This window comes from Cryptotermes secundus, unplaced genomic scaffold, assembly GCF_002891405.2.
Source record: "Cryptotermes secundus unplaced genomic scaffold, Csec_1.0 scaffold1227, whole genome shotgun sequence".
Classification (NCBI taxonomy): domain Eukaryota; kingdom Metazoa; phylum Arthropoda; class Insecta; order Blattodea; family Kalotermitidae; genus Cryptotermes; species Cryptotermes secundus.
The window spans coordinates 326636-338539 of record NW_019741990.1 but is presented as its reverse complement, the minus strand read 5'-3'; the positions used below and the strand labels follow the sequence as shown (position 1 = coordinate 338539).

General features: G+C 37.5%; 1 protein-coding gene across 2 annotated transcripts in view; it reads left to right on the top strand.

Annotated features, from left to right (window-relative positions):
* Positions 1 to 209: 209 nt before the first annotated feature.
* The window catches only part of LOC111872970 (RNA-binding protein 12), a 50719-nt gene continuing 39024 nt past the window's right edge, over positions 210 to 11904 (top strand). For both annotated transcript variants that reach the window (XM_033754901.1, XM_023867300.2), the window contains exons 1-2: positions 210 to 354; positions 5311 to 5446. The gene's annotated coding sequence lies outside the window, so the exon portion shown is untranslated. The remainder of the gene's footprint in view (positions 355 to 5310; positions 5447 to 11904) is intronic.

Here is an 11904-nt window from a genome sequence, read left to right as displayed (position 1 = left end):
CTGACCGATCCTGACGGACCTTAAAGTTATTCGGCATTTTGCTATACAGAAATTAAAGCTGATTCTGTGTGATTCTATTTATTTATTAATTTTCCTACATACTAGCAATGTTCCTTCAAACAAATGTAGTTCATCTTGTTCATAAAGATATTTTTGACTTACATAGTAGATATTTTCATTTTGGGAACATGTATAGTTCTAGCGGTTCAAGCATTTCCGTTCGCCATTTTGTAAATGGTTTGTTGTAGGAAGGTGTTGTTTCATTCGCATTTCAGTAAATGTATATGGGGATGTTTGATGTTCCTTAAATAAATTGGGATCTGCTACTCGTAGTACACTGTAGTGTAATTATTGGTAAGTTTTGGTGAAGCTTAATGTAAGGGTTATATATTTTATTTGTGTTTTCTTTGTTTCGATCTGAACTAATGGAAGCTTGATGGTGCGTAGGTACGGCCATCCACCTTTATAATTCGTAGCATTGCGTTTATTCGTACAGGTACATGGCGTAATGAATCAAAGATTTGTATTCACTGTCAAACTTTATAACATAAAGCCCAGTGTTTCTAATATTCATATATAACTTATGCCATTGCAGTAGAATTCTCGTATATGGAAGCACAAGACGTTCTTGGAAGAATTAATCACCCACTGTACACAGACAGCAAGGTGATATCACAAACCTTTCTGTTTTTTTATTTAAAATGGGGAAAGTAGGCTTATGAGATATCTCTGCCATCTGTATGTAGTATCCTCCCTATATCATTGCAAGGCAATGCTTTGCTAAACACGTTACCATGGCAGCAAATACACACGCAACAATAGAACTGTTGAATGTGGTGTTTTCTATGTGATCTGTGTCAGATAATATGTAGTGAAAGGAAGGTAGGCAGTTCATTAGTGTGCTGTGGTGGAATGATATGTAAGTATTATTCAGGGGCTGCAAATTCTGCAAGAGATCAACTTATTCACTATTGTTTCCTGAGTGTTTGTTGTCTTCATGGTACTGGGGATTTTTCAGCATATCAAGGGTCATGTCAGTGATTAATACAGTGTAAGGCTGTGTAGGTTAGGAAGGTATTGTGCTTCATTTATGTTAGCACCAATTGCTTTGTTCCTTATGTAACTGGAATTTGATCATTGCCAGCCTCAACTGTTTGATGTACAGTATATTGCATGTTGTCTAGTTTTTTATGTTTTTTTCTCAATAATTGTTAGTTATGTAAAGCTTTGTTGTCATGCAGATTACCTGTAGTCCACAAATCCTTTGTGTGAAACAAAAAGAAAATTAAGGTACAGAATGCGAAAGTAGTTATTTTGACAGGTGTTTTTTTTACGAACTTCATGGTTACTTAGCTCTTAGGAAATTCCATTAATTTCATGGAACCTGAAGGTTCATTACCATGTTGACTTGAGCCCACAATTGCCATATTCTAAAGCAATTGCATTCATGTCCTGTTCCCTCATTTTATTCTATTCATTCATTCATCAGTCTGTCAGCTGGTTTATTCCTCTCATTTCTGGATTAAGTATGTATTTCTCATCTTCCAATATGGGAATACATATTTTGTTCTCTTCAGTGACCTAAATATTTGACGAAGAATACAAATTACATAATTTTCTTCGTCAGTGTTTTTTAGAAGTCTAGATATTCTCTGCCTCACATCATTCTCAAGCACTCTTTACTGCCTTCGTTAGTTCGGGGGACCAAGTTTCAAAACCTTAACCTTTATATTTGTATATATATAAAATTCTGAATTGATGAAAAGCAGACACTCCCAAAATTGAATTTAGAACATAAGTTTTATTTACTGTTATTTCTACATTTTTTAATGCTTTTTAGCCATCTTTCTATAGTACTTTTGTACATCATTGTAGTGAGACACGAATACAGTCAACTCTCGATTATCCGGGCTAATGGTGGGGATGGAAGTCACGGTTAATCGAAAACCCGGTTAAGCCAAATTTTATTATACGGGCTGGACGACTGTGAAGGGTCGGAGTTCGAGTCCCGGTAGGGTCAAGAATTTTAACTTCTCCAAATCGTCCAGACCGGCTCTGGGGTCCATCCAACCTCCTATCCAATGGGTACCGGGGGCTCTTTCCCCGGGGGTAAAGCGGCCGGGGCGTGAAGCTGACCACTCACCTCCAACTAGTGCCGAGGTCAAGAAAATTTGGATCTATACATCCACTCCCCCACACGCCTTAATGGCGTAGGGCTTAATTCGTTGAGCAGAGGAACAACTTTACCTTTTACCTTTTAATACCTTCATAATACTATAGACCTACCTGTATTTAAATTTATTCATCCTCATTTCTATGTCATCTCATGGCCTATTTAATACTTTCTTTACATTACACTCAGTATGAATTAGTTATTTCAATCACTGTTCAACAACATCCAGCACTTTTTACGGTCACACTTAACACTTAAAATAATTTAATACTGTCTTTTGCTTTTTCGCGGCATTTTCCTTTTTACGGATATCCGTACGAAGCCTACGTAATATTAGCTTGTCACTTAATAAACTGTCCTCTTCACTCTCAAGATAGTCTAGTAAGGATTCCAAATGATTAAGCGCAGCACCATGTGATACTTTCTTACTGGCAACACTGTCCACCTCTTCCTCATTCTCACTTTCTTCCCGCTCTTCTGGCTGCACCCCCATTGAAGTTACGATTTCGTCACTGCTTAACATTTCGAAGCCCGGTTCACACGAGTCACAGTTAAACCACTCTCTTATATTTTCCTCGTTGACTTCTTCACCACCATGAACTTGGTTAGCCACTTTTGTCAATTTTATGGCTATCTCATTTTCACTGAATCCAGTGAATCCATGGATTTCGTCATCTTCATTAGTGATGAAAGGCATCAGTTTCTTCCATGAATTTTTCAATACAGATGGCTTTACTGTATCCCACGCTGTTGAAATCTCGTATATGGCATCTAATACTGAAAAGGACTTCCAGAAACACGTCAGATCATTGCCTTCATCGATGTACTTTTGTAGCAAATTTGATCTGTAGATTCTCTTCATACTTGAGATAACTCCTTGATCCATTGGTTGGATAAGTGCGGTAACATTAGCGGGAAAATATTTCACAAAAATATTTCCATCATCTGACCTCAGGAGACTTTCGTTAGGATGTGAGGGCGCATTGTCAATGAGGAGCACAGCTTTCTCAGGTAGGCCTTGGGATTTTAGATGGTCACGAACTTGAGGCACGAATTTAAAATCAAACCATTCTTTAAATATCGCTCTATTCATCCAAGCTACTTTCTGGTTAAAATAATGGATAGGCAGACTTGAAGCTACTGTTCCTTTAAAAGAGCGTGGTCTTTTCGCTTTGCCGATAACTACTGGTATTAGTTTGTGTGTTCCTGATGCATTAGAACAGCACAAGACTGTCAATCTCTCCTTACTGGATTTGTGACCTGGAGCCTGTCTTTCATTTTGAAATGCCAATGTTCTGGTTGGCAAGCATTTCCAATAAAGACCCGTTTCATCGGCATTATAGATTTGTTCTGGCAGCAGATTTTCACTTTTCACAAAACTATCAAAATTGGTGCAAAATTGATCTGATGCTGACAAGTCCCCTGACAATTTCTCACCTTGAATACTGATTTCTCGTATTCCATGACGCTGCTTGAAACGTGTTAGCCAACCGGAAGAAGCGTCAAAACTCCCTTCTAGTTCAAGTGCTTCGAAAAAATATTTAGCTTGTTTAGCACAAACTGGTCCTGTTATTGTTGTTCCCTGTGCCCTTAGTTGATTAAACCAGGTCAGCATCGCTTTGTCGAGATCATCGTATGTTGATTTCTTCATGGTTTTTCTCTTCTTCATTCCGCTTGAATTAGAAGACGAAGCAAAGGAAATTAACTCATTCTTTTGTTTTTTCAAATCACGAACAGTTTGTTCTCCAATACCGTATTGCATTGCTAATTGTTTAACTACAGCTCCTTTTTCCAGCTGATTGATAATTTCAAGTTTCTGTTGAATACTTAACACAACACGCTTCCTTTTAAACCCCGACATTTTGCTAACGCACTTGAAGATCTATATTAAGAAACTGATACTTACTTTCACAATGCACTCTCACACTGAGATGGTACCGTTAAATAACCTGGGGCGGTGTATTTGTCCTTGAAACTTTCCAAAAATTCTTGCATTCTTTCACCCCCACCCTAGAACATTGTGTTCGCATAACGGGACGAAATAATGCAGAGCTCGGTTCACACTAGTGCGAAAATAGTGTTAAACTCACCATGTGAAACAAAAGTGAATGAATATTAAACAACATATAAACTTAAAAAAAAAGCCCCGGTTAAGCCGCAAACCGGTTAATCCGCCCCCGGATAATCGAGAGTTGACTGTACATTCTTTGAATGATTAAACCAGCTGTCCAGGACCTGTGGGCTGCATGTGAGTTGGCAGAAACAAATGGTACGTGTCAAAGAAATGTGGTTAAATGCACATTGGAGCACACGGTAGTGTAGTTGGCTGAGGCACTATGCTACAGGGCAGAAGGTCGTGGGTTTGATCCTCGATGAAGCTGGGGTGCTCCCCCCATAATCCTTCGAGCCACGCTGTGGCCCAGGGTTCGACTTAGGCTCTAACAGAAATGAATACCAGGAATCTTCCTGGGGGTTAAAGGGCAACTGGCGTGTGAGGTTCACAAGCTCATCGCCATCTGTGAGCCGATTGCCTAGGAAATGTGGGAGCCTAAACCGCGTACAACCATATGGGCCTTCATGGGCTGTTATAGGCATAGCTTTACCTTTCCTCCCCAGATGCAAATTTCCATTTCTTCTCAGTTCAGATGAGGACACAAGTCTCCATTTAGGTGTTTTAGATGGGTCGTGATGGAATTGCTCTCTTGTTATATTTTACCCACCTCATTTCCCAATGGCTGCTGCTACTTTTGTGACCACAGAAAGCAAAAATTAAACTAATTTATTGAGCTTTAGCTGACATGAAAAGAGGACTGTCATCAGGTTTGAGAGAGTTCTATCTGTTGCAGCTACAAATAAAATGAACCACTGACTGCAGTTGTATTATTTTGCTCTTTGTATTTCTGTTCATGTTGCTGACCAAAGGAACATTTCAGTTGTCACTGCTTGCTCTTATTGTGCACTTTTAAGATCAAACTGTTGATTTGTCTTGTGGGTATAATTTTTTTATTGAGTGTGTCGCGGTTGGGATAGAATTTTTTATTTGTTTTATATGAAAAGTGATATCTGCTTCCTCGTGGTTTTTTGCTGCAGATGACACTGAACACAGTGTTTAAATCTTATTTTTTTTTGCTTTACAGATGTAATTGGAACATATGTGTAGGTCTTTACTAGTGGTGCAGCGGAACTTGGGATTCGGCATTGAAATTATCATCTAGCTGTACTAGGTAGTCTCAGGAAGAAAGAAGATATATTTTGAATCACAAAGTCTGTAAGGTAAACCCTAACAAAAATTCATTTTCCCAGTTCCACTGTCCTTACAGTTTAGCACACATTTTTATTATTGAATGCAGGAATGGTACAGGTCAGTCTGGGAAGAAATACATTAAGATAATCAGTGACATGTCTGAACTGTTCATCTACTCAACACTTCTCACCCTTGCTTCCTATTAAACTTCAGATTTCCAACACATGGAATTTTGTCACAGCTGGTGATTATCCTACAGGAGATGGGGTTATCAACATTTGCATATATGCATAACTAAAGTAACTACAGGTGACACAAAACATGGCACTTGTGTACTCTTACATATCAGGAATAAGAATTGTAAATTCTTGGTCCTTGTAAAGTGTAAAGGTCATTGCATAGTCACATTATTTCTCATGCTTGCAGAATGCAGTGGAGAGAGAGAATGAATGCTTGGTACCATCACAAAATAAGTTAGTATACTTGTAACTTCCAAAGACTTTATCTTTATGCTCAGTTTTGCAAAAATTTGGCTGTTTTGCTAATAACACACACATTATATATATATATATATATATATAATTGCCTGAGGGGATGGACAAACATGGAGCTTGATAGTGGGCTTCTGAAAGAATAGTTTTGTCTTCAGAGCCCTGACATCAAAGATGTTTGATGGTAATTATTCTATTAATATTTATTTTCTTGTTATGTTCTAACATTGGTGTTGAGGCTAGTACATATTAACTATGGGGCAATTTCATCCTCAAAAGATGATAATTTCTCAGTGTAATTATCAGTAGAGGGAGTTGATGTTGCAGGTGGTCTGGTAAGAATTTCCTATTTTGTATGGTATGCATTTTTTGGGATGGATAGGTTTTACATTTTATTGTCAGAGAGTTGTCTTGTGTTCTGTATATTGGCATTCCAGCTCCTGAGTGAAAGATGTAATGGAGTAACAAATGGTACATGTTTTGTGTCATACAACAATACGAGTATTGTTGCTTCTGATGCATGGGCTGTTAAGGAATGGTAGGTAAAATGAGAGACCTTTTGAACAGTTTTACCAACAGTGGTTGCACCTTGCCTAGGACTTCTATATAATTGGGAGATACAGATACATTAAGGGCTGAGAGCAGTTGCATGACTCTGAGAGTCTTGAAACAGAAAAATATTGTCATGAGTCCTGAAGTACCCAGAATCAAGAATGACTGTGCTGGTGAGGACTAGCCTCAGCTTACTGACCAACATTAGGGGCTGCTTTAACTGTAATGCCCTAAAATTTGCGTACATCGATCTTCCATATTACTAAAATTACCTAACCGTGCTTATATCTCTGAAAGTTATAAGTTTCGTGATATCCGTCAGGATACAGTACCGTTTATAGTCTAAAAGAAGCTGAGGATGGAGCTATTTTTTATGGCTTTACACATTTATTTTAAGAAGAATGACACAACTATTTTGCTTAATACTTCGAGTTTTTAAAAGCTGTGTTTATTTACTACCATCGCTTTAAAATGAAGAAGCTGCAAAACATTAAAATGGTATCAGACTATTGTGAATTGTGGACAGTAGTGAATGAAATGAATCTGGGTGATCCATTTTAGTATTTTAGAATTATTAGGTGAGACTAAAGCCAAATCAGTAGTAGTCACGTTTATTGTGTGATATGATGTGGAAGCGGAGATGCTCTCTCAAACATGCGGACTGCAAATCGGACCAGCTGCCAGAGCACCGACAGGCAAACTCGTTGCTGCTGTTCACCAACACCAAGTAATCTGATTCATTGTGTGGCATAACAAAGATATTTTCTTTTGGAAAGAACACTTTTCATACTACATTCTAAATCATATTTGGCAGTAGGGGCTAGCAACTCTTCGCTGCACTTTGCAATCATTACGGTGCTGTGGAAATTTAGAAAAATGCTGTCATGACTTGATTACGTTCAAAACTGCTAGTGTTTTGTATGAAAATTGATGGGGAATAATTAGAAATTTTATTTTGCTGGTTATGTTTATAATTCAGTCATTGTTACTTGCAGTTATATTCATTAATAATTTTTTTTTGGCTTAAGATGTGTTATGACGATGTGTCATGGTGCTTCTTTTTAAACATTTGATGGTTTTTTTTTTCAGTGGCAGCAATGATATATAGTATAATACTGATATATCTTTCTTTGTACCCCCATCAGTGAAGCAAATTTTAAAAATCATTCCTTGTCAGCCTGCAGTTAGCATTTCAGTACTGGTACACTGCTGAGGAAACAGTTATTTTGCATTTTATGCCATATGGTTAAATTTTTTGCCTTTTATGTTCATAGCCATTTGAGTCACACATGTTCTGCTGAAATTTGATATTTTGATACCCATGCTAGTAGCAGCTGTTTATGTTAAGGAGACTAATAAATATGCTGCAGCCTTAGTATAAAAGACTGGGTTGATTTGAGTTTTGTCCTAACTGTTGCTACTAAGACTGAAAATTGGAAAGAATATCTCCCCATACAACTGATTACATGAGGATACGAGTACAGTCAACTTTGTGAAACATCTTGTGCCTTTAATATACCTTAACAATGGTCAGTGTCCAACATCGCAAAGTTCTCATGACCAGTTGCTGCCCTGCAATCCTACACTAATACAGTACATGTACACTGTTTATATGCCTACTAGTCACCTTGAGGTATGAGCAGGGGTCGGCAAAGGTTGGCTAAGTTCACCAGTCAGACAAATTCTGCTTGCCAGACAGTTCTCCTCTTAAAATAAACATACCCATGCCACTGATTGCTCAACACTGCCTACTTATCACAGAATACACAAGATGTATAAAATACTGTGCCTCTGGAAGGTATCATTTTCTGATTGATGGAAGAGAATGTGTACACGTTTCATTTTGCTGGGGTTTATTTCTCACGCTTCATGTACAGGCAGACCAGTGAGTCTGTTGAAACCCATGTGTAGGGATTTACCTTGCTTGAGTTGTAAAAAGATTCATTGAATTTTTATGAGCCTGTGAAGGGTCCACTTCTTAATGACATTGTTCAGTTGGTATAGGTAATGATTTACAGGCTTGTGATTCCATTTATTTATGGAAATTTCTCTTCCTGTCTTGTCATAACTGCTTATATAACAGCTGTAGTGGTCCAAGTAAACTATGTGTTGTCAGGATGGGTTCTTAAACTCTTACTTTTTCTGATGTAAAAAACACTAAAATTAAAAGATATCTGTCCCTCTTAATCAATGGAATGTAATACATTCTCATTTAGAATTTAATTCCTGGAAAGAAATTGGACTGATAGAACTGCACACATTTTAAATAGCACTGGCAGAATTTGAAGTTAAAAGAGGTTGAACGTACAAGAGAACCCTGGAACAGGAGAATAAGACACAGCTTAAGCCTGTGACACTATAAGTAGTACACTTTTTTTGCTTGGGGTTTTCATATATGTTTTTTTAGGTTCCTGTCCTGTCCTGTCCATATTAGGCAAAATGATGCCAGCTTTTCCAGTTCATAGTATTTTCACATTTTATAATAAGCTTAGATATACTGTGACAGTTGATCTTATAAACATATTATATGTGTTCCGACAACTCATAGTGTGTGGGGCATGTTTATACTACCTGTTCTCAACAGAATGCACAGTGGATATGGTTGAGTCCACTAACTTCAGTAAGGATTGTAGAATGTGTATGGGTTAGTGAAACAGAAGTTCACCTCTCTCCTTCCCGCAATGCAACTGCAACCACTGTCCTACTATTACTTCTTGCCACACTTCACACTTCTCACACTCAACCCAGAGGCAAAATCAATAAGCTTGGCCTGTACTTTGGCCCTGCAAATAAATTGCATTTGTTTCAGTTGCGTAAAATGTATGTTCTAAGAAGCCTGTATGAAATGATTTCCCTGTATATTCCTAAATTATTTTACATTATGCCTTTCAGTTTCTCCAAATTAGTAACCTTTGTCAAGCACACTAATTGTCTGGGTGCTGAAAGAGCATGTACAGTGTTACATGTTGCTCTGTGAGTGAGAGTTATGTTTCCTGGTTATAGGCCACATTCCTGTTTTTACTGAAATCTACTGGTGATATACACAACAGACATAAATATTGTATTGTTAATCATAGACAGCTGTGGTTCTTAACCCTTTCTTCTACATATTTTTGAATTTCTGACCTACCCTCCAGACTAGATTCTTGTAACAGGTACACCCAAACCATTGCTGCTTGTTGTTCTCACAGTTGCTTTTGAGAAAAAAGGTTTACTATCCCTGCAACTTACATTGTTTAACAAATGTGAAAATGCCAACATGGACATAAACATGAGTGTGTTGAGCTTTGGTGTGAAGACAATAACAAACCAGAAATGAATGTATTTTTGGTTAGCCAGCAGACAGTTTAGATAAGACCAGTATATTTAGGGGTGCCCCCGAAAGGGTGAAGAAGATGGTATGCCTGAAGTTGCAGCTAAGAAATTATTTTATTTGCTACTACAAAAACGTTTGTAAGAACTCCTGATGGGTTCTTCTCTTCACTGACACATTTGCTGCTAGGGATGTGGCGTGACAAATGAACCTTTTCATCAATGATTGAGTGAAGCTTTGGTTTGAGGCTCTTGTTCAGCTGAATTAGGTAGACATGAGGTCTGACATGGCTGTCTCAGGAAAGGCTTATAATCAGTTAGGATTGGGCTACCACAATGTCTCTGTCTGTCTCTCATGCCCAACAGATTAGTTTTTAATTTTGTCCTCACGGTATGTCCTGTATCACGTGGACATCTGTTCAGTTCTGCTCAGGATGAGTGTTTGTAGCTCCTAGTTTGCTGATCTCTGTTTTACTGTTCTCTTTTGTCTCACTTTGGCCATATTCCATTTCCATGGATTTATCTTTATTTTATTTCCTTGAAATGCGTACAGTGTGACATGAAAATGTTTTTTAAGTTTGATTACAAATTCCAGATGTTTTGAGAGATTTCCAATCAGTTTATTTATGGATCTTTTTTTGCTAGAATAGGGGAGATGGTTTGTTATGGGGTGAAATCTAACATTACACATTCTTTAATACAGACTGAGTAAAGGCAATTGTATGCTGTATAAAACATGACTTGGCGACTTAAAGGGAAATGTCCAGCATCACATCTGCTGCTTTTACCTGCTGCTTGGTTGGAGATACTGTCGAAAACTTTCGTTATGACTTGTGGGAACAATTGAATATTGTTTCTGCATATATTACCTGCATATCAAATAGACACAGAAAGCAGTATCATACAATGTAAACCTTATTGTCATGGCTTAAAAGGAGAACCAGATATTAACTTCATAGTTGCTCTTCTGGTTGAATTTGGGCAAACTTTGGATGTCTTTTTGACAGCCCTTGCGTTTGTGAGGTACACTGAAGAGCATTTTACCTGCTTCAGCCTGATGTATTGTCAGAATGAGTGCATGACTCTACGTGTATGAATCTGACTTTCCTGTAGGAGAGAATGGGAACATTGATGCTGTTGTAGCTGTCAGTTTTCTATGTTGCACAGAACAGAATTTGAAAATCCGAGGTCCTCTTTTAAAAGGCAAGAGAGATCATTTCGTATGTACACACTGAAATAATTAGTATTGTTCTGGTTCTGTGATTAAGTATTATTTATAAGTTAAATTTAATCATGGAAGTGAAACAATATTTGTTATTTTATGTCATAAAGAAATTATATCTAGTTAATGAAGAGTTTGTTGTTTCAGTATTTTACAAACAGTTCAGGAAACTTATTTTGTACTGTGGTCATTTATATTTTAAAGTTACTGAAAACAAGTTGGTGTGATATCCACAGCAGTCCTTTATCATGCAAAATATTACCTTTGAAAGGGATGTTAAATGCAACATGAATGACTCAGCTTTAAATCTCATGCCCTATTTTACCTGTAGTATGTACTCTACCCAGCTCATGTTGAGTTTGAGCCATCATAGTTATGTTAGAATCTGGTTAACATTGACTGTAAATGTTGAACTCGCAGATTACCTGTCGTACTGGCTGGAATATTAGTAACTGTTGCTTGTTCTTGTAACATAGTTTAACCCTTTCGCGCGGTGATTTAAATTCCGCGGCCATCTCTCCGGCGGTAATATATTCAGCCGTCCATTTAAATTTTGCTCGAAAATGATTTATTCATCATTGTTCTTAAATTATATGAGATAGGAACATGAAACTTTCACTAAAATGATCTTAAAAGGTGGTTTTATAACCTTACCTTATAATATTAGCGCCCTGTATCTCGGCAATGGAAGCAGGTTGTTTAGTATTTGAGCAGTGAATGGTACGCCTTGAAGGATGAAACTTTCACTAAAATGATCTTAAAAGGTGGTTTTATAACCTTACCTTATAATATGAGCGCCCTGTATCTCGGCAATGGAAGCAGGTTGTTTAGTATTTGAGCAGTGAATGGTATGCCTTGAAGGATGAAACTTTCACTAAAATGATCTTAAAAGATGGTTTTATAACCTTGC